A 24,297-nucleotide genomic window follows, 5' to 3' on the forward strand; every position below is an offset into this window, starting at 1 on the left:
TAGTATCATCGCCAAAATAACTTTTCCTGCTTATACGTCATATAATACTGAAACCGCACTTGTATTTCCTGCGCAGAAGTGCGAGTGACACAATTTTATCAAAGTCCAGTTCGAGATATGTCAGACATTCCTTTTCCGTGGTGGAATCATTGACTTCGGAGCGGAATAAAGTGCCACTGGCGTAAGCAGTCACGCGTTCTAGAACATCATGCCGCTGAACAAGGACCGCACCGAGACCAACGTTACTGGCGTCAGTGTGCAGTTCCGTGTCGGCCTCCTCGTCGAAGTGGCCAAGTATACGCGTACATTAGAGACGGGACTTGAGTTCTGTGAAGGTTCTTTCCTGGTCCTGGCCCCAAGAAGAAGGGTTCAGCGTCTTTTGTGAGGCGGGTCAGAGGCTCAGCTAGCTTGGAGAAATTGTGAACAAACCGTGATAGTACGCGCAGAGTCCCAAGAAACGAAGCAGGCTCCGTTTGTCTGTTGGCTTGGGGAAGGCAGCTACGGCGGCCGTCTTTTCGGGGTCTGGACTAACACCTCGAGCACTGACAATGTGACCAAAAAACTTCAACTCATGAAACGCAAAGTGACATTTTTCTGGCTTGAGACAGAGACCAGCGGAACGTATGGCCTCGAAAACAGCACGCAAACGTTTCAGGTGCTCATCGAACGTGTCAGAGAAGATCACAACATCGTCGAGATATACGAGGCACGACTGCCACTTCAGGCCAGACAGCACGATGTCCATCATTCGTTGGAACGTGGCAGGGGCTGAGCACAAGCCAAAAAGGAGCACCTTAAACTCGCACAAACCGTAAGGAGTAACAAAGGCGTTCTTTTCTCGGTCACGTTCCTCGACCTCTATTTGCGAATACTCACTGCGGAGGTCAAGGGATGAAAAGTAGGTGGCATGGCGCAGGCGGTCTAGGGAGTCATCAATGCGTGGCAGAGGGTACACATCCTTTTTCGTGACGTTATTGACGCGTCTGTAATCCACTCAGAACCTGAGGGCGCCATCTTTCTTCGTGACGAGGACAACAGGTGTTGCCCAGGGGCTCGTAGACGGTTGTATGACGTAGTCCTGGAGCATTTCTGTAATTTGGCGGCGGATATTGTCACGTTCTTTTGAAGACACCCGATAAGGGCGCTGGCATAGTGGTCTTTCGTCGTCAGCAACGATAATTCGATTCTTGGTAAGCGGCGTCTGTCGCACCTTGGAAGTTGATGCAAAACAGTCGCGGAAGGAATAGATGAGGTCTTCCACGCTGCGTTTCTGACTGCCAAGAGCTGCGGGTTTACGTCTGTCGGAATGGCTGTAGCCCCTCGCATCAACGAGGTGGGGCGTGGCGGACAAAGAGAACTGCCTGGTACACTCTCCAAGCTCGTCAAAATAAGCGACGGCCTCTGTCTTCGTTAAATGTTGCGGTTCATGGGTAAAGTTGGTGACTAGGATGTCGGTGCGACTGTTGGCAAATTTTACTCGGCCTCGAGCTAGACAATCTTGCCGAGCGAGTAGCAGCAACATGCTCGCTTCAGCGATGCCAAGAGTGCCAGTGCTGTCATTAAACTCGACTGTGACGAACTTGCTGGCTCGCGGAGGGATTGATGTGGTCGTCACATACGCGCAACATTACTCTGCTGGGCTCGGTGTTGGTGTCAACGCCTCGCTGAGCAGGAAAAGATACCATGAGCTCCCGAAGGTCGATGACCGCACCACACTCTTGAAGGAAATTCATGCCCAGAATGAGGTCTTTTGAACAGTCACGTAATACGGCAAATGAGCCAGTGAAAATAAGACCGCGGATTTGGACGCGGCAGGTGCAGACGTCGATCGGCGTCACTACATGGCAACCGGCGGTGCGGATCACGGGACCACACCAAGGCGTCAGAACCTTAAGGAGAGTCGTGGCGAGCTGCCTGCTCATCACAGAAAATCAGCGCCGGTATCGACGAGTGCGGTCACTTCATGACTGTCGGCAGTTACTAAAATTTCAGCAGAAACTAATCGTTCGCATCACGTCGGTGAGGTCGTCGGATCGGGTCGTCGCCGCTCAGGCCTTCGCGTCAGACCGTAGGGTGGAGGCTCCCCCGACGGGGGGGGGGGGGGGGGGGTTCCTCTGAACAGACCAGAGGATGAGAGCCGACTGGGCGAAGCAAGGCACCTCGGGGTTGGCATTCGCGATTGGTGCCGCTGCAGCACCTGAGCGGCCAGGTACCTGAGCGGCTATGCCCTGCGGTCTTTCACCATAGCGCGGTCGAGGCGCGTCCGATGGGAATCCTCTCAAACCCATCAGCTGGTACGGGCAATTCCGCAGAATATGGCTGGGCTCCCCGCAGTGGTAACAGATGGGGCGATTGTTGGACGTTCGCCATACGTGCGCTTTGCTGAAAGGAGGGCACAGATCCTGCTGCTGCTCAACGGGACGCAGGTATCGATGGGTCGTGGTCCGGTAACTGGGCGAAACGCTTTCGGCGCGGGGGCAGGTCGGCGCAGGGCATCGCTGTAAGATATGACGTGCGGCTCCGATAGTGGTACTGGTGGTGGCTGCACCGTTCGCCGGATTTCGTCAAGTAGGACATCGCCTTTAGAAGGTATGCTTCCCGACGGAACATCCAAGTGAAGGTATCGCAGTTCTTCGCGGAGAATGCTCCGCACAAGCTCCCGCAGCGCCTCATCCCCGGGACCTGGCAAGGACGTGCAGTAGTGAGCGACCGATACTTTTGCCTGACGGCCCTATTGGGCACTCCGTTCCTGCAATGAGCGTTCCATGCTCGTAGCTTCCTTGGCGAAGGCGGCGAAGATTCTCGGAGGGTCGCGCATGAGGTCGGCAAACAGCTGCTCCTTTACGCCGCGCATAAGGTGCTGTACCTTTGTAGCTTCGGGCATGGCCGGGTCGGCCCGATTGAGGAGGCGGGTCATGTCGTTAATAAACTTGGCCACGCTCTCGTTGGACTGCTCTGACCAGGAGCTACGGGAAGTTTGAGTATTTTTGTTCGCTCGCTCAAGCTGAATGTGGCGAGTAGCTCACGGCGAAATGCTGCCCAGTTGGAGAAGGACGCCTCGTGGTTCTCGAACCACGTTTTCGCCGAGTTTTGCAGTGCGAAATATACATTCATCAGCTTCCGCCCGTCGTCCCATTGGTTAAAATGCAGCAACACGGTCGACACTGGCCAACCAATTTTCTACATCCTCGAACCGGTCGCCGTGGAAAGAAGGTGGCGACCGAGGTGCGAGAAGGACGAACGGCGGGGCACTGCCGGAGTACCGACCTGTCTGGCTGCCAGTGGTAGAAGTCATAGCTCGCACAGGCCTTGTCGGTAGCTCAAACTCGAGTTGCAGGCCTTGCAGGCGACGTGGTCAGGTGTGGCGTCCGCGCTTCAGGGAGAAGCGTCAAGGATATCGACGGGGTCAGCGTACATGGGATGGGACCCAGCACTTCCAGAAAATGTCACCGACAAACGTAGCAGGAAGCTGGAAGCACCGCCATTTGCTGGGGCGAAGCTTGTCGAACAGCCGCGCTAATTCGAGACAAAGAAGACGTTCGGCCACGCGCTGGGAGACAGGTTCGGCCACCAGGTGGCGCCGGCAGAGTGCCAGCAGTGTGAAAATTTAAGTTTAAAATGTCTATGTTTGAAGTTCTATATGTCGAATCACATGTCCGAGAAAAAAAATTAAAACTGGGTCTTCGTTTGATATTTACGACATTCAATTACGCAATATAATTTTGCCTCTTAAAACCCAAAATAAAATGTTTATCGGTTATTTTGGTTAATTGATCGTCTAATTGTTGACCCATTACCAGTACATAATGTCTGCCTTGTACAATCCACCTGCACAGACTAGACCGATGTATCGCGCGCTGCCTTTTTTTTTAAATCCGTCAGCGCAAAAAAAAATCTACCTATATACAGTCGAAGCAAAAGTTTACGGTGTACTGATATCAGAAGAAATATTATTTCCGCACAGCCCCGCTAGCAAGTCGCTAGAAATGGCTGTAAGTATACAGAGGATCTGCACGGTCCGCCTGCTGTTATCAATACGAGGAAGCACGGTCGGGAGGCACAGCTACAGTGAATGTACTCCTGAGCACACATATGCCATAGAAGTTTGCTACCTACTGCGCTTTTCTCTCAGTCGATATTTCGTCCTCACAACGTTTGAATGCGATACGTGAGAAACTTCAACACATCTGGATGCGAAGTCTCAACCTCTGGTTCGTTGCCATGGCTCATGGATGCCTGATATAATTTAAGGTTGCAATTACGGCGAACGTCTGGTAACTCACTTTGGCAACGTTGAATATTTGTAGAACCAAAAACGGCGAAAAAATGTTAAACTGGGCCAACTTCTGTCGGGAGGTCGCTTAGACTTCGTCACCGCATAGTCACTGAAGAAGAAACTGAGGAGTCAGCAGAGCCCTGCGAAATTCTTTAGCGGATTGTAATCTTTGCGTGTCACACCGTGTCAGTATTTGGGCGGGTTGCTTTAGTTTCCTGAAGAAAGGGTGGTAAATATTGGTGTTTAATCGAAGTCTATGCTTTCAGTGACGGGGCAAAGCAAGCAGCTTTTGGTAACCTAAGGGCTCTTCTTGGCTGTGATCATTATGTCGTTCTATCGGGAGTCCAACTGTGTGTGTGACTGCTTTCTACGCGCAGTGGTGGGGACTGCCGTTACGATTACTGTAAAGGACTGCGTGACCAACGAACAGGAAGGCATAAATCGCCCCCAGGCCTGGATTCTGTAAGTAAAAAAAAAAGAATTGTTTTTCTTGGCTACTTTCATTGGTGTGTTGCCTGGCATTCGGGCAACAAGAGTTTTAAGTTTTTCCTTCTATAATTCAAAGCTACCAGATACCGAGGCAGATTTCAGGTAAATTCTGCAGAGTGACTGTTACCAAAGACTTGTACATATATACCTCATTGCCTGACGCTGGAAAGAAGGGATCTGCGAATATTTTTTTTTTCCCGGAAGGAAACTTTGAAGAACAAGAAATGCATTTCGAGAAGATGGCTTAAAATTTTTACAGGCAATATATAATTACGGAAGACAGCCAGCAGCTATTTTTTGTGGAATTCACTTTTCTCTGAAATTTTCCAAATTTAGCAGGATATAATTATACAAATTAAACCGAACATAAATTTTTCTGATACCTTTGTAGGTTTTTCTCTGAAAAATAAATTACTTATAGGTGCAAATATTTAACGGTAAGTGCTACGCAATGTTTCCTCCTTTTCTATACCAAATTCACTGACATCTTTTGAGGCTGAACAAATATCAGTGCCCAAACTTCTGACAGCACACAGCCTTGAAATGTATTGTTGGCGAATGAAAATTAAACATTTTTTAAAAATATTTTCTGCAGGCATTGCACTTCACATGACTACTAGGAAGCACAAATACCATGTTGCACAATATTGCTATTGTAGCGAATACAGAACCTCTCAAGAGACAGGCCTGTGCAATGCTTTGATGTGCTGGCCAACTTTGATCATCAGTGATGTAAAAGTTTTCAAGAGATCTCAGAGGTTTCAGCCGGAATATATAATTACAATTGAGTGCGCGCTTTTAACGTTGTCTATAAAATTCATTGTTTTTTTTCTGAAATATTGAAGATCTGGCCCGCGGAAAGAGTGTGTGCTAACTTCGGAGGTCTTTACCTTAGGAAGCAGAAATGATATAAGATGCGGCCGAAAATATTTAACGCTACCTTCTATGCCAACAGCCACAAAATAAAATGAGTTCCGTGATATATCTTTTATGGAGTAAGATGTTCAAGCTTCAAAAAGCACAGAATGACAAATTTCGAAGGGCGAATAAAAAAAATTACTTCTTATGTTCACCAGGAGGTGTGCATTGCATGAATTTTCACAAGGATTAAAAACCCGTTCTATAATACTGCCGGTGCATAGAGCTTCTGAAATGTGAACCTTCTATACCAGACTCGACTCACCTTGTTTGTTGTTGTGAAGAAACTTTTGCTACGTGTATCAAACGCAGGAAGTTTTCTCTGTGGAGCACTTTAGAATTAAATATATCAACATTGTATCTAAATTTGCGCAACAAATTAACACACCCCGTAACTTAAAGTCGTGTCTTCAGTTAATAGCGCGTTTTACACATACGGGAATTCGCATTTCCGGCACTGAAAATGCACAAGAACGCACATTTGGGGACAAGGTGGAAGGTTTAGCGCATCCACTACCACATTGCTAACGTGATGCTTACATCGTACTCGGCCCACGCCTGGCTAACAGCAACGGATGCAACTGCAGCAGCAACACGCCTGCAACGCTGCATTTTTTCAATGCTCATATACATTTTCATGGCCAAGGATACTTCCACAAATGTAATAACAATATGTAAAAATATGCTGTACATTGTCCGCAATTTTCGTTGTTGTGTGCTTTCTTGAAGTTCGCTTCATGATATTTTTTAAGCACTAACGAAACGCTGGTGAATTCATTTTGTATTCTTTAACCGACAACTGCCCTTATAACATATGAAAGGATAAATTTGAAGATATCGCTTGCTTGTTTTCTTAGATTAAGACTTCTAAAAACCTCCAAAAGCTTCCCGTCCACCAAATTTCTGATTATTTTGAAAAAAATAAAAATTGACAATAACTGCGCTCACTAAACTGCTATAAAATATTCCACCTGAACAATTCTCGGCATCATTTGGAAATATATGATAGGTCATTAAAAACGAAATTAGGAAAAAAAAAGCGCAAATTTTCTACGACTTACTCTTAAGGGCTGGCTTATCTAACGATCAATATTATGAAACATCTTTTGAATTTTATTGAAGATTCATATATGTAGAATGCCTGAAAATAAGTTTTTAAAAATATGAAAATTTTTTTTTCGCCGACATCCAAGATTTCTTGGAAATCAGTGCTTTCTCGAAATATGTGCACTAATATTTCATTAGCCTTTAAATATTTGGCGGAAATTTTTCTATCGTAAATAGAGATGTTTAGTATAACGCACGCCGACATATGCAAACGGATAGTGAGCGCTATAAAATAGCGTCCTTCATACTGCGCATGCGCCAAACACTATTCCAAATCGAGGTTTAACGTACGTGCGCGTTACGTACGCTGTTTTTCGAATTTAGCGTGCGTGCTCTTGCTTAAGCTAGGAAAAATAGCGTTTTCAAGATGGTGGAGCCCACATCACCCGCTTCGGAGAGAATTCTTCAATGTTATTAGATTCTTAGGCATATTCATTGCCTTTAAATGGCACACGTGATATTCTCATCGCCTCCACTCGCCAACAGCAAAACAAATGAGGGATAAACTTTCCCAATTTTCAATTCGGCGTTACGATTCCGCAGCTCTTAACCCTAACAAGACTCCGCCGACTGTGGCTTGCCTTGATTTAGATTTTTACGCCAAGGTAGCCTTGCCAATTGTAGTCGTTTCGGCGGTAAGCAGAACGTCCCGTAAGAACTCAATATGACGTTTGAAAAAACCTTGCTCGGTTCAGTTACCTAAAAGAAACTGGGCCCTGCGTCAACTTAACTGGCCATGGAACTGGCTATCTACGCGAAATGACATGCGAACCTTGGCTAAATGTGGAAAATGTGTCACAAAATATTGTTCACATTTTAACACCAGATGGCGCCACTGCGGCCTGCGCTATCGTTCCGTTCAGATTGACATATGATAAACTAAAGGTGGTTATGCGATTTCCACTGTAACCTTCCGCTAAATGCCTGCGTATAACGTACGTAAGCGCTCATATGCTATTATAAACGTCTCTAAGGAGATAAATTTGTGCCATACACAGCGTTAGTCATATGCAGTTGTCGCATATTTCTTTTCAAAGATCACTTTTAAAGTTCGCAGAATAAGACATCGTCTCTTGTATTTGTGAAATCTTAGAATTGCGATTAAAGTTTAGCAATCGGCATGAACAACTGGCTTCATTCAAGCGTAATTGCAAACTGCATGCAAAAAGTTTTGGATATATGCTCGAAAAGTATTCTAAGCTATTCACAACCAAAGCTGACAGAAACAGGAGTGCGCGTCAGTGCAGGACTGCACATCCTTGTAATAAAAACTTTCTTCCGGCTCGAAATTTTTTTCGGTCAAAAATAACTTTGTCATTTCTTTTGCAGTCAGTCATCAGGCAATAAAATATGCACATATTAGGGGTCAATTTTTAAAACGCTCCTTGCCTCAGTGGATGCCTTAGGAGCGGGTAGCCGTCTTTCCCTAATAATTTCAATGCGCCTTATTAAAGGGGCCATGACAGCCTATTTTCACACATACCCTGCTTATCGCCTTTAATTCCCGAGGTTAAATTACAATTCCCCGAATTTTCAATTGATTATGTGCGGTAAATATTTTTAGAACGAATTTTTTTCGTTTCTTTTGCGAACTGCTTGCTGGTCTGGCAACCTCTGATCGTTGACCTCACGAGCGCATACACGCCACGCGTCCTCTTCTGCGAGCTGTTGAGGTGCTTGCATGCACACCGCAGATAGCGGTCGCTCGAAAAGTTTTTTTTTTTTAGCCTAGCGAAATAAAATGCGTTTTCCGAGTTTCACTTTCGGAGGCCTTCAGTTGAGTATGCGAGCTGAGTGATTCTTGTGAAAGCGCACTTGTTCGTGGCGCCCACTTTCCGATTGTTAAAGAAGCAGAAATCGATGGACCCCTGCTTTATTATTCACGCTTAGAAGCATGCTGTTCGTATGTTATGAGTATGGTCTCTGTTGTGCAGTCATGTGCTCCCGCATGTGAAAAGCGGCACGTGCCGTGCATCCCTTCCCCGATGTGCGCTGTGAAAACCGCGGTGTTTTGTAGCTAGCTACCACGTTCTTGTCCGCTATTCATCGCTCGATAATTAAATTGAAATTATCAAAAAGTGCACTACAGTAACCTTGAGGCACGAAAGAAGCAGAGAAAAGTGCCGAATGCGACGACTTCCGCGCTGCATGTACGCGTTCGTAAGTCGAGCATACATTTCCTTCGACTCTTGGAACCTTTTTGCAGGAACCAATTAAGACGCTTGAAAACCCTATGCGACACGAATGCTTTCACTGTCCGCACCGACGAATAGTCGCCGCCGTCTATATGAGTTCTTCAAATTAAGGGTACAGCATTTAGCATTTTGCTGCGCGTGCGCGTTGTGCCCCAGGAGTGCGACGATTGCAACTCCAGCCCCGCGCTGAGGTTGCTTACATGGCTGTGCGCAAACAGTACTGCTCGTTTGCGTGGCATAAAACGCCAGGTGGGTTATCCTTATCTTAAATATTACGTACTCTTGCTCACAAATTGCACCTTTACTCATCTACACACCATGATAACACTGCAATAAGCGCCGATGATGCTATATCGCCTGCTTGGGAAACGCTTCACTTATGATACCGGCCCTTTCCGCTAATTATATCTGCGTTCTCTTATGTCACCAAAATTTAGTTCAGATTGGTTCAGCTAAAAATACGTTCGGACATTACTTCAATTAAGGAAAACAACCAGATTTGTTCACCGCAGTTGACGCCGACGGCTGCGGCCGGCTGCCTTGTGCACATGCTATGCAGACCGGGTCACATATATCGGCACTTCCCCCTTATTGTACTCGCGTCCTGCGATCTAGGCAGTCGTCGCTTTGAGGGGACTGTAGCCAAAATTACCTTGACAGCTATTTGCAGGCGCTAAAACTTGCGAATTCGCTCTCCGCAATCGCCGAAATCGCACACACGAATCCTGCGTACTCGCTACGCCTCGTCATGAAAGGTGCCGGCGGTCCCCCGTCAACCGAAATTCAAGAATATGGCAAAAGTTCCCCACTGATTAGTAACAAAATGTGAAGCTATGATATGTAGCCGCTTGTTTAGCTTTTTCCGATACGCATAACGTACACAAGCGCCGTTTTTCCGGCCGTCGCCTCACCGGGCGTGAACATTTCGCTCGGAGGCACAAGCCCAGGCGACGGCGGCGAGCGGCACCGTCGTGCGGCGTTTTCTGCCCGTGTCGCTTGCCTCGCCGATCGGTTCTATGCGCAGGCACTGATTGAAAGCACATCTTCGCTGGTGCACGCACATAGCGTATGTCGCCGTGACTAGCATGAGGTCCAATAATTATACATATTCTTAAGTTTGTAGAGTGCATACCAACTAGTCCCCTACCGCTCTCTTCTGGTTCCCACTAAGCTGACTCTAACATTACTACGATACGCGATCGTTGATCATGCTGGCGTCGTCGTCCGTCTAACGTGACAGACCAGTGCGTCAGTCACGGCATTTGCGTACCGATGAGCCCACCGACCGTCGATCGCCATCGCATCGGCCTAGTGTGACTGGACCCTACCTATACCGAAGAATAACGGCGTTACTGTTATTAACGCTTTTGCGGTACCTGTCATTCATATATGGGGAACGACTGCTACTTCGGTCCCCCGCAAAAGTACAGAGGGGAATGAGACCTCACTGCGCATATTGCAGGAACGAGAGCAGACGACGTTGCTCAGTGCATGTGCTAGTGACGTCACTAGAGCTTTCAATATGGCGGTCGCTGCCGGTGGGAGGAGTCTCCCGGTCTCAATTTCGATCGTAATTTGTGGAAAATACAGCGCGTCCAGGGCAGCCAAATTTCGGAATTGAATCATAAGCTCTTGCATTAGTTACTGAAGCAGAAAACTGCAATATGAAGAACGACCATGTCAGGGCCCCTTTAAGGAGTCCACTGTGAGGCCTCCTTTCGGGCGTCCTTTTCTTGAGGTAGGCACAGCGCTACCTTGATGCTTCCTTACTTAGCTCCTTGACATGAATGCACGTTTTATCGCGTAAACATTCGCTAAGCGCTTGCGCAGTAAGCCGTCTCTGGCTGCTGAGGCGACGCTGAGATCACAATGGCAGTGCGAACATTCCCTGCTGTTGCTGCACTGCAAACTCGGAGGCGTTGCCAGGCAAACTGTTTCCCTGCCGAGCCATCGAGCAGTTATTGATTTGTACTTGGTTTCTTCCTAGCTTTGAGAAATCTACTTTCATTATAAGGCGCACGATCTCGACACAGACGCATATACGCGGCTCCTCGGCGCTCTGAGTGCCTCTTTCCCATGCAGAGTCTAAGAACGGTCCGAAAATTAGATAACTTCCTCCAACGCTTTCTTCAATTAAGAGAACATGGAGGACTCCATCTAAGGAAAGGTAATCGTTTAAGCGCTGGAGCGTTCTGAAATTTGGCCTCGGATAAGTGAAAGATGACGGTTACTGAATAAAAATGTTATTTCATTAGGGAATTTTTGAACGTTTTGTAAATCACAAGGGCATTTTCTATGCTTAATTCTCCTTTGTCTTCCTCCTCTCTATCCATGATTCACTGCGCTTCAGATGTCCAACTAAACAGCATAAAGGCACGAATTTCTGCATTTTAACTTATCTGCCACGTTTAGCGGATACGTATGCTGTAAGACAGATGATTGGGGTTTGATGCCACAGCGGCCAGTGCCGCCGAAGGAGCGAAAGCAGACGGAAGGCGAAGCTGATGAAATTCAGTTTGGTGCTCACGAACGCTTGACTGCTTGTATTCGTCCCTCACCGCGCATGTTGACGGCCCAATTTTCAACACATTCTTGTCCCTGCTTCCTCCGCATTTGAGCCTTGTTCATTTAGTATGGGCTCCCGGTCACAGCAGTGTGACAGTTAAGGACATTGCTGATACTCTCGCAAAGGCTTCCCTAAGCGGCCTCGTATTGCCTATCATCCCGGCTACAGCCTATATTACAGCATCTAGGTTTCGGCGACATTTCTTTTTGAACACTCAAGACACAACACTTTGAACATCGGCGGATCATCAGCACCTCAGATATTCTTGGAACAGGCAAGTTCGTCGATCTCGGCAGCTTCAAGTATCTCTGACGATGATGCGCTGCCGTATCCCTCCTCTAAATTTCTATTTACACAGATCGGGTTTGGCGCTCTCTCCCCTTTGTGCATTTTACCTTGAGCCTGAATCTATTGAGCATTTTGGCTCTATTGTCACCGATACACCTCTTTGAGAAGAAGGTTGCTGGAGGAGCCCTTACGGCCCCATGATCTTAGTTTAAGCAGCCCGCTCTTGCTGTCATCTGTTGCCACCACATTTGGGTTCTGCCACAGATCTGTTTGTACCGCTGTTCCAAATTTTCTGCTAGAATCTTACCGACTGTCATGCTAAGTGTTACAAAATTTTCTTTTCTATCAATTATTACATTTTAACTTAATAATTCTTTTTCAATGCCTATCTTTATAATTATTGTTATTATTATTGCATTAGTATTTTTATTACCAATTTTCAAATCAAAACTCTTATCCCTTTTTTGTTCATGAGGAAGAATCCTCCGGTGTTGCTTTCCCGCGTGCTTTTCTTTTTTATTTGCTGAGTACAGGTGAATAGCCACCCGATTCTTGGCCGATCCCCCAGTGATGGTATGTGCCATCTTTTGATAGGATAACAACAACAACAACGACTGCTGAGCGGCGGTGTGCAAACAAGGATTGTGGCCGTCCACATTTATTCCTTGATTTGTATCTTTACACTTGGTGGAAGTCCTGCCTGTTCCCACCCTGGGAGTACGGACCTTACGAACTTACGGACCTGAAGGCCTACGCCCCTTACCAGGCTCTACCACTATGAATGACACCCCGACCCAGCAATAACTGCGCCGTCAACGACCGTCTCAAGCCCTATTACCGCCACTGTGAACGTTTTTGAACTGCTGGTTGAAGATGTTCCTCTTCATGCGCTTATTGACACTGGTGCTGCCGTCTCCATCACTGGTCGCAACTTGTGCCGCAAACTAAATAAAGTGACGACGCCCCTTTCTGAAATTTCCCTTCGAACCACCAGCGCTGAACACAATCAACCTCTCGCAGCGTGCACCGCTCGCCTCATCATCCAATGTCGCAACTACACCATTAAGTTCTTCGTTCTTCCCCGCTCCTCTCACGACATCATCCTCGGGTGGGACTTTCTGTCCGCGCATCACGCAATCATCGGCTGTGCACGTGCTCAAATTGATTTGTCGCCGCTGTGTGATGCTCTTGTGGACGCCTCCCCTGCTACCGCCACGCATATTCTCGGCGCTAACGACACCGACGTGCCAGCTTTCTCTTCTGTTCTTGTGCCCTTTACTTGTGCTGCACTCTCTGACGCTACTGTCCTTTATTCGCCCGCACCCCTTAGTGCGCACCGCAAATCTGTCATGCTCCCGCATGCTGTGCTCAAAATTTCTGGTGGCTGTAGCGCCCTGTACGTTGCAAACCCGTTGCCTATCCCGACCACTTTACTTCGGGGAGAATCGCTTGGCACGGTTGATGTCATCGACGACGCTTCTCCTGTTCTAGATGACACTGCCGCGCATGACATCAACGCCATCACTCCTCCATTCGACGCAGCCGACCAGACCTCACCCGACCAGCTTGCCCATTCCGTCAATGCCGCACTTCCACCTCTCCAACGCGCCTAGCTTGTCGCCTTGCTTCAGCGCTTTCGCGCCTCCTTCGATTCTCACCAAGACACCTTTGGTCGTGGAACAGCGGTTCGCCACCATATCGACACTGGAACACATGGACCCCTGCGCCAGTGCCCCGCTGAGCGCCGCATCATTGATGAACAGGTGAGCGACATGCTACAGCGTAGAGTGACCCACCCCTCTCACAGCCCGTGAGCTTCTCCAGTTGTGCTCGTCAAGAAAAAGAAAAAAGAACGGTTCCATTAGATTCTGCGTCCACTACAGCCAGCTAAACAAAATTACTAGGAAAGACATCTATTCCCAGCCTCGTATAGATGACGCGATTGATTGCCTGCAGAGAGCGGGGTACTTTTCTTCTTTGGGTCTGCGGTCTGGGTACTGGCAGCTGCCGATGGCCGACGCTGATCGCCCGAAAATTACCTTCATCACGCCTGATGGGCTGTATGAATTTATTGTGATGCCCTTCGGTCTCTGAAACGCGCCTGCAACTTTCGAGCGCATGATAAACAACATCCTACGCCGGCTGAAATATCAAACATGCCTCTGCTTCTTCTTTCTTGCTATTTGGACGACGTTGTCTTCTTCCAGGATTTTCGGTCTCATCTTCTTCGTCTTGAGAGTGTCCTTCGGTGTCTCAGTGACGCTGGCCTGCAGCTCAATTCATAGAAGTGTCGCTCTGGCACCCGACAGCTGACTATCTTAGGCCACGTCGTATTCAAGGATGGTGTCTTCCCGGACCCTGCCAAGCTCCGAGCAGTTGCTGATTTCCCGAAGTCCACCTTCCTGTAAGAACTTAGATGCTTTATTGGGCTTTGCTCGTACTTCCGTCGGTTCGTCAAGAATTTTTCTGCCATTATCGCCCCACTGACACAACTCCTCGCCGCCGGCCACGACTAACCGGCCTGATCCACTGCATGCGACGAAGCCTTTCCAACGCTGCGTCATCTTCTCACCTCCCCTCCGATCTTGCGCCATTTCGACCCTTCCGCCCCTACAGAACTCCACACAGACGCCAGCGGCATTGATCTGGGTGCCATTCTTGCTCAGCGGAAACCTGGCTTCAATGAGTACGTCGTTGCTTATGCAAGCCGTGCACTCAAAAAAGCGGACACCAATTATTCAGTCACGGAAAAAGAATGTTTGGCGATTATTTGGGCGATCACAAAAATTCGCCCATACTTATATGGGCGCCCGTTCACTGTCATATCACATCACCATGCCATTTGCTGGCTGTCTTCACTTAAGGATACTTTCGGTCGCCTCGCTCGTTGGGCTCTCCGTTCACAAGATTACGACATTCGGGTCATTTACAGCTCCGGACGTAAACACTCCGATGCTGACGCCCTCTCACGCTCCCCTGTTTCCTCTGATCTTGACCAACCCTCTATTTCTAGCCTAACACCTTCTCTTAATACCATTGATATGGCTTATGAGCAGCACAAAGATCCTTGGATAGCTTTTGTTTTGGATGTCTTAGCCAACCGCTCAGCGCGCCCCCATTTTAGAGCACTCCGTCGTCAAGCACATCACTTTGGCGTGCGTGACCAGCTGCTGTATCCTCGCTACTACCTACCGAATGGTCGCAAATGGCTGCTCATGATTCCACGGCATCTCCGCTCCGCCATTTCTGCTAGTTATCATAACGACCCACTATGCGCTCATGCCGGTGTGCTGAAAACGTTTACCCGCCAACGCCTTCGGTATTATTAGCGAGCAATACACCGTTTGGTCCGTCAGTACGTCCGCTCTTGCTTTTACTGTCAGCGCCGCAAGGATTCACCACGGCACTCACCTGTTCCTCTGCAACGTTTACCTTGTCCTGCCCGGCCTTTAGACCATGTTGTAATCAGCCTTTACGGCCGTCTTCCTAGAACTTCTGCAGGGCACCGTTGGATCATTTTCGCCATTGATAATGTCACGCACTATGCCGAAACTTCCCCGTTACCAGCTGCAACGGCCTGCGACGTAGCCGGTTTCATACTTCAGAACTTCATTCTTCGCCACCGTGCGGCTCAGGAAGTGCTCAGCGATCGAGGTCGTGTCTTCTTGTCCGGCGTCTTGGAGGCCCTTCATCGGGAGTGTCACATCGTTTACCGTACAACATCATCTTGCCATCCCCAGACAAGCGGCATGACTGACAGCTTTAACCGGACCCTCGGCGCCATGATGGCCAAGCACATTTAATCCGATCACTGAAACTAAGACTGCATTCTACACTTCGTTACCTACGCTTACAATTCTGCAACGCAAGCAGCTACTGGTTTTTCCCCATATTTTCTTCTCTACGGTCGGGAGCCATCTGTGACGTTCCTTGTGTGTGCTACGAGGTTCCGCGTTCGACGGCGTGGCGTAGACGGAGACCCAGATGACAGCGGCATCATCAATTACCCAGCCATGCTCGTTGAGAGTGACGAACAGAACGAAGGGGTTTAAGCCCAACCGGACCCAACCGGACCCGCCGCCGCCGCCGCGGGGAAACGGGCTTTATCTTCCCCAATTGCCGTGGCGGTTCCAGGGGAGGCCTCCCGAGCACATCCCAGGACAAGGGACCACTTTCCCGGCCGGTGACCCGCGGGAACTGTCAGCGGGCCAGAGCGCGCCTTACCTTGAAGAGCGAGTGTCAGTTGATGGATGGAGAGCGGAGGCCGGTGACCCGCGGGAACTGTCAGCGGGCCAGAGCGCGCCTTACCACAGCCGACGCTATGCGCTACCTCGAAGACAACCTTCTTTCCCTCGGACTCAACACGTGAGAGGGGCGAGACTATAAGTGCGGTGGTATGTTTGTGCGCCCAAGTGAAAGCCCTAGCCCCCCTCCTTCCCCTCCGGCGTGGGCGTCCTCACCCTAGGGAGTGTGGAGAAGAGGATATAAAAATCGACAAGCAGTACGGAAGAGGGACGCTCAGGACGACATCGTTCGCCAAGGGGGCCTTCAGCGCCGAAGCCCGACGGCGTGTAGCTTCTGCCAGCAACCGCTCGAGCCCAACTCCGGAGTCACTCCATCGCCCCCATGAAGTCGTCGACACGTAAGCTCGGATGCCCCAGCTTCTTAATCTTAATCATGTATAATTATTGAATATATCTGTTTGTTTAAACTGAGCCATACGGTGTCTCTTTGCCTCTCCGTCCCGTGTGGACCTGCGCATTATGGGGGTCATCACACTGGTGTCAGAAGTGGGGTCTCAAAAGCAAATGTCCTCTGAATGCTGCGACATTAATGACTTCAAAATTGTAATCAAAAGGGAATCACGGGACTGATTGTGGGACTTTTACCCCCATTTGAGAGGCTTGAGGCACCGGAGGGCTTGAAAAAAAAATGTCTTTATCTGAGGGAGCTCCCACTCCACAGCCGTCGCTCGGAGCAAGCATGCTGGCATTAGGAAGCGTCATTCCGACGTTTACAGGAGATAAGACAGGGGTTCCAATCTGTGATTTCTTTTCCATGCTAGAAGAGATTGGGAAAATGGGGGGATGGTCCGATGCTCAAATGCTGGGAATGGCGAGGTGTAAGATGGCAGGAGCTGCTCATGATTTTGCATGGCGAGACGAAAAGGTAAAATCCACAAAATCATTTGCGGAATTTAAGAAGCTCGCGTTTGAGCATTTCGACACTGAACCACGTCACGTGCGGGTACAGAGGTTCCGTGACGCCGGACAGATGGTAGGGGAGGACGTGCGAACGTTTGCGTCGCGGCTTCAGCGCTTAGCGCGCGATACGTTAAGCAGGGAGGAGGAAGGAGACCAGCTAAAGAAGAAATACGCGGAGGATATACTTAAAGAGGGAATGACCGCTTTGTTCGTGGCTGGTCTGCAAGACCCCGTGCGCCGGTTCGTGCTCTCGCGCAAGCCGAGCAATTTCGACCAAGCCGTGGAGGCCGCATTGGATGAGGAACGAAATGTCGCCTTTCGCTGGGACGAAAACGCGGAGGATGCTTTTGGGGCCCTGAAAAGGAAGCTAATGAGTGCACCGCTGTTGCGCCACCCGGATTTTAATTTTCCCGTCGTTATGGCCACAGATGCGTCAAAGTTCGCAGTTGGTGCCGTGCTATCTCAGGTTATCGAGGGCAAAGAACATCCCATTGTTTTTGCTAGCCGACAGCTGAGCCCCGCAGAGCAAAAGCACGGAGCTACGGAAAGCGAGTGCCTCGCCGTTGTCCAGGCAGTAAAGCACTTCAGATGCTACCTTTACGGGCTCAAATTCAAGCTAGTCACAGACTACCATCCTCTGAAATGGGTGATGAGTGTCAGGGACCCTAGCTCGCGACTCGCTAGATGGAATCTACACCTGCAGGAATACTGCTTTGAAGTTGAGCACAAGTCAGGAAAGACACATCTGAATGCTGATGCACTCAGCCGCACAGCTGCCGTGGCAGCTATAGATGAGTTTGTCCCCGTAGTCGACCCCGCCGAATTACGCACAGAGCAGTGCAAAGATCCTGACCTGAAGCGAATAATCGAAAGCTTAGAGGGCGCACCGTCTCACCCCGATCAGCTAGGTTATTTCATTGGCAAAGACGGCACCCTGGGTCGGCGCACGAGGCCGACCAGGAAAGGGAGACCAGAGAAAACCGCTTGGGAGAGAGTCGTCATACCTCGGTCGTGGACAGAAAGGGTTCTTCGCGCGTTTCACGATGCGCCATGCGCCGGTCATTTTGGCGTAGCGAAGACACGCAGGCGTGTGGAGCGTTTGTACTTTTGGAGTGGCATGCGACAGGATGTTAGAGACTACTGTGCGAAGTGTCATTCCTGTCTCGAAAGAAAAACACCCAAGGGACGAAGACCAGCTCCAATTCAACCGTTCCCTGAGGTTTCGGCTCCCTTCGAGCGGACAGGTATGGACATAATGGGCCCATTGCCCACGACCACTTCCGGAAACAAGTACATTTTAGTATTTATCGATCACCTTTCAAAATACGCGGAAGCGGTAGCACTCCCAGATCAGAAGGCAGACACGGTTGCAAGAGCATTTGTCGAACAGATCGTGCTCCGACATGGACCCCCGAGGCAACTCTTGACAGATCGGGGAACGAACTTCGTGTCGCAGCTAATGAGGAGAGTTTGCGAGCTGCTTAAGATCGCTAAGAAGCAGACAACACCGTACCATCCGGCTTGCAACGGCGCGGTGGAGCGACTGAACCAAACCGTGGCCGGGTTCCTGTCGCATTTTGTTTCGCGCGACCAGCGGGACTGGGACTTGTGGCTCCCGTATGCAATGTTTGCCTACAATTCCGCAGCACACGAGAGCACGGGCGAATCGCCATTCTTTCTTCTCTACGGCCGAGACCCGGACCAGCCTAGTGAAGTGCCAGAGGGCCCCCGTCGTGTCCCATACGCTTCACTGGACGACTATAAGGTTGAGCTAGAATCGCGCTTGCAAGTGGCGAGGGACATCGCAAAGGAGGCCTTAAAGAAAGCGGCGAAACGCAGGAAGGAGGTGCACGATCGCCGTGCTAAAGACGCGCCGTTTAATGTGGGGGACAGCGTGTACATTGAAAACTGCCAAAGGCAGATTGGGCTAGCTCGTAAGTTCCAGACGAAGTGGAGAGGACCGTGCGAGGTTGTCGAGAAGCTTTCTCCGGTAAACTTCAGAGTCCGAGACGTGAACCGGCGCTTGATAAGGATACACGCAAATCGCCTCAAGTCGGCACCGGTTCAGTATTCACGAAATGAGGAAAGGGAAAGCGCGGATCTTGATGGGGACAGAAGTGAAGCGGAGCGCGCAGATAGTTCGCAAGAAACGCCCTCTCCTGCATTTGTTCGGCAGGCGCCAGAGGTGACGGCCGAAATGCCACCGGATTTACTTCATGCATTGCTAGAAGAAGAAGCGCGCGAGGTTGCCGCGCAGATAACGCCAGGAGAGGCTTCTGCCACGAGCCCTCGCGAGTCCCAAAGCAGACAAAGGGTCACAGACTTACTTAGTATGACTCATGAAGGCCGATATTCGCTGCGAAATCGGAAAGCTAAGTCGGACGAATGGAGTAAACAGAGCGCAGTTGTGAACTGGTTAGAATTGTGTAATGCCACAGCTCATAACATTGCTATGTGCTTATGTGTTAAGTTATCGGAGTTGGTAGTTAAACCTTTCTGTCATTAAGTAACACATTCACAGGAGAGCATGCGGAGCGCATGCAGAACCTGCCCTACTTCTTTCGTTATCTATATTTTTGTCTGTGCCGTGATCGTGCTAGAAGTGGGAGCTCCTTTGTAACTGTGGTAAATTTATTTCGTCCAGTTTGGACTAGAAAGGAGAGGCTTGGGTGCTGAGTTTCATGTTTATCTGTAAAAGAAGATCAGTGCTGCCCCTGGAGACGCCAGTTATGACAGCGGAGGCATATGGTGTTGTGCAGTGGTGTTGAGTGCAGCGAAAAGTGTTTTGTCGGACGCACTGTGCGAGGCGATTCAGAAAGACAAGGGGAGCTGCATGGACTCAAATGTTCGGAGAACATTCTTCTGGAGGGTGAGCGAGTGTGACGTTCCTTGTGTGTGCTACGAGGGTCCGCGTTCGACGGCGCGGCGTAGACGGAGACCCAGATGACAGCGGCATCATCAATTACCCAGCCATGCTCGTTGAGAGTGACGACCAGAACGAAGGGGTTTAAGCCCAACCGGACCCAACCGGACCCGCCGCCGCCGCCACGGGGAAACGGGCTTTATCCTCCCCAATTGCCGTGGCGGTTCCAGGGGAGGCCTCCCGAGCACATCCCAGGACAAGGGACCACTTTCCCGGCCGGTGACCCGCGGGAACTGTCAGGGGGCCAGAGCGCGCCTTACCTTGAGGAGCGAGTGTCAGTTGATGGATGGAGAGCGGAGGCCGGTGACCCGCGGGAACTGTCAGCGGGCCAGAGCGCGCCTTACCACAGCCGACGCTATGCGCTACCTCGAAGACAACCTTCTTTCCCTCGGACTCAACACGTGAGGGGGGCGAGACCATAAGTGCGGTGGTATGTTTGTGCGCCCAAGTGAAAGCCCTAGCCCCCCTCCTTCCCCTCCGGCGTGTTCGTCCTCACCCTAGGGAGTGTGGAGAAGAGGATATAAAAATCGACAAGCAGTACGGAAGAGGGACGCTCAGGACGACATCGTTCGCCAAGAGGGCCTTCAGCGCCGAAGCCCGACGGCGTGCAGCTTCTGCCAGCAACCGCTCGAGCCCAACTCCGGAGCCACTCCATCGCCCCCATGAAGTCGTCGGCACGTAAGCTCGGACGCCCCAGCCTCTGAATCTTAATCATGTATAATTATTGAATATATCTGTTTGTTTAAACTGAGCCATACGGTGTCTCTTTGCCTCTCCGTCCCGTGTGGACCTGCGCATTATGGGGGTCATCACACATCTTTCATTACAGAAACCGTACTCCCTTACCACCCAGATTCCTGAGAATTAACAACCGTCTCTCAAGCTGCTACACATGCCGAAGAATTCCGTGAACTCGCCCGTTCCTTTACTTGTCACGACCAGCACCGTCCGAAAAGTGCCCGCGCCACATTTACCTGTGAGCGGCCGGCTCACCTTCCTGAGTCCTTAGTTTGGCTTTGGGTGCCCTGCTCCAGCCCGGGTGAGTCTGCAAAACTGCCGAGCAAATGCCACGGCCCCTATCGCATAGTTCAGCAGACATCTCCAGTTAATTATCTCGTCGAGCCCCTCACGCCTTTGTCTGATCATCGCGGCCGCGGCTGTGAAATTGTCCACTTCGACCGCCTGAAACCCTACTACGATCCCGCTATCATCTCTTGCCCTTAGGCCGCAAGGATGACGCCTTTTCACCCCGGGAGTATTGTACGACCGACAATTGCGGTTTCATACCCCAGCGGCCAGTGCCGCCCGAAGGAGCGAAAGCAGACGGAAGACGAAGCTGATGAAGTTCAGTTTGGCCCTCACGAACGCTCGACTGCTGAGCTGCGGTGTGCAAACAAAGAATGTGGCCGTCTACATTTATTCCTTGATTCGCGTCTTTACTATACCTATGTTCCAGCAAATCTTCGACATGAACCGTTTCTCATCATATGGTGTGAGTGAACGAAAGTCCAAACTCAGTTGAATGAATGGCAGCCCACCTGTGATGAAGATGTGCTCGAGAGCCTTGCGTGCGGGCGGTTTTATAAATCTTTTTTCCCTGGACCCCAAGGCGGCTCCATGCCCCTATATATATTTGTTGACTTTAGGAATTCTCATACACACTAGCTGTACGCACAAGTACATTTCCTATATCTTTCAGTTGCAGTGTCAGTGCGCTGGGCAACCATGCGTTTGCCCTGATGCAAGGAAACGGAACCATCTCTCTAATGGACGTTTTGAGAGTAATCACGAGCTGCCAAATATAATTTCTTGAAATATGATTCACACATAATTGTCACATTGTACTACTTAAAGGCAGAAAGCAGGGCTAGTTAGTGTTTCGATTGACATGACATAGAGGCAGCGCTAAATATCGTCCCTGTTACTAGAGCTACCACTGTCCTCACAGAGCACTGTAGTATCTAAGAAAAAAGTTGCACCAGCTAACGACTCCACCAGTGTTCCTCCACAAGGAATTACTTGGAGACGAGGCTATGCGCCCATATTTTTAATTCATCATCTGCGCCATTGAAGTTTCATTTTCACCATGCGTCTGTGTAATAATTTGCTCGTTTTTTCAGAGCATTTTTGGCGGTCCTGCTCACTGTAATTGTTGCTGTGACTGCATTCGAGGTGTTCACGAAAAGATGGAAAAAGAATCGCAAAACAGGTACGACAAATGTTCTGCGTGATGTGTTGTTCGGTAGACGCGTGCCTTTTTTCAAATGAACTACCAGTGGTGCCGCATATAGGGAAAAGAAGGAGTAGCCTCAACATTAATGGTCACTCATAGAATCGTGCACAGAATCAAATCGTGGTCGCAAAAAAATAACAAGTTGTTTTATTTCAGAAAGAACTTACGTTTCAAGATGAAGCGCACTTAATTTTCCCTGTTATAAATCGGGTGTTCCGGTAATAAGCAGAATATTTTTATCGCATCAGCCATTGGTAAAGAAACGTTCGACTAACTAAGATCACATTCCCCTCAACCGCATTCTGCTGAACTAATAAAACCAGTTCCATAGTTAGTTGTTCCATACACTTTTATACAGGTGTCAGCGTGGTGCGGAAACGTTCAAATAGACATTGCTCGTCTTAGTTCCCGGATGTGCGCGTTGTGTGCCGGGGTGTTTTCTGAACAAATATGTTCATTCGAGCGGTGGCTCACAAAGGTAGAATTTCACGGCACAAATGGAAACCGACGCACATATAGACAACAGACATAAAGGCCTCCGTAATCCAACTGGCTTTATTTTTTTTAGACATAAAGGACAAAAAATTGGCGGCGATTTAGCTCTGATTAAACCTGGAGTGACGCCATAGCTACAGCTGGCCGAGTGGAACTTGCTCAGTTGAATTGCAAACTCAGTCTTTCGCCGCTCCGTTTCGCTGGGCGTTCCTTCTTCATCTCCGTTCCACATGATACGGCACATGCGCACAGCTGTGGGAGCTCGGGTTCGGGAACGCGCCGCCGGCAGCAGTAGCTGCTCCGTACCACGTGGCTGGTCACGTGACAGACCGCGTGATCAGCCTTGCAGCCGCGCCGCCTGCATGTGCTCCGCACCACGTGACCAACCACTTGACAGCGTGGAGGAGCAGCCACGGCACGGCGGCACAGCCACCGCCACGGCGCCGCCAAGCTGAAGGCTCGAAATGCTACCGTGATGTAGCTAACGCTACAAAACCAATTTACGTGGATTGTCGTAAATATTTGCGCCATTTTCCGCGCTGGAGACAGAGCGACTTCACTTTTTCCCATATACTTCCAAAATCAAAGCGAACTAGTCAGGCGTCATTTTCCGTAATCGCCGTTGGCAGTACATTCTCAAAAGCGTCCATTCCGCCGCCGCCGCAGTGGCTGAGTTGTTATGGCGCTCGGCTGCTGGCCCAAAAGACGCTGGTTCGATCCCGGCCGCGGCGGTCGAATTTCGATGGCGGCGAAAATTATAGAGGCCCGTGTACTGTGCGATGCCGGTGCACGTTAAAGAACCCCAGGTGGTCGAAATTTCCGCAGCCCTTCGCTACGGCGTCTCTCATAGCCCGAGTTGCTTTGGGACGTTAAACCTTCATAAACCAAACCGAAAGCGCCCATTCCGCTGGACACTTTGCCGTCAGTGACTAGGACCCAACTCGAATACATTTTCGCCGACTAGCTAATGAACACGCTTGTTTCCTTCTATAATGTATTGCGCCAATGAAGGCGGCATGCATGAACACCGGAGAAGTTCCTGGCATAGGTGTTCTTTTAAACCCATTAGCTTCCCGTACGTGACCCACAGATCGGCTTCCTTAATTTGTTTTATGCAATATAAAGTGCACATTTAGCTTAGCAGACATATCTACAGACGAAAAATTGGAGGTGGTTTAGCTCTGGTTAAACCTGGAGTGACGCGATAGCTACAGCTAATCTAGTGGTACTTGGTCACGTGGCCAACCACGTGACGAACCATGTGATCAGCCACGGCGCAGCGCCGCCGGCAGCCACAGGGTAGCGCGCCGCCACTACCGTAATGTAGCTTTCGCTACAAAGCGTAATTCACTGCCCGCCCTGTCCGCTGTCCATCTATGCGCCCGTCTCTCATTTGCGCGGTAAAACTATAGCTTTATAAAAAAAGTAGTGAACTAACACTGTTTGATGAGCTGGTTTTGCAGCATTTATCTCCTCTGATTTGAACTTCGAACGATCTTCTTTTTTAATGAAATTTCAGGCTTTTCCCATACTGGAATTGTCACTGGCATGGTGCTTTAAAGACTTACGTATACTTTTCCGTCTTTACAACTGCTACCCTTCT

General features: G+C 49.5%; 1 pseudogene; it reads left to right on the forward strand.

Annotated features, from left to right (window-relative positions):
• LOC144112418 (nose resistant to fluoxetine protein 6-like) overlaps positions 1 to 24,297 on the forward strand; it is a 164,145-nt pseudogene that overhangs the window by 77,964 nt on the left and 61,884 nt on the right.

This window comes from Amblyomma americanum, unplaced genomic scaffold, assembly GCF_052857255.1.
Source record: "Amblyomma americanum isolate KBUSLIRL-KWMA unplaced genomic scaffold, ASM5285725v1 scaffold_96, whole genome shotgun sequence".
Lineage (NCBI taxonomy): Eukaryota > Metazoa > Arthropoda > Arachnida > Ixodida > Ixodidae > Amblyomma > Amblyomma americanum.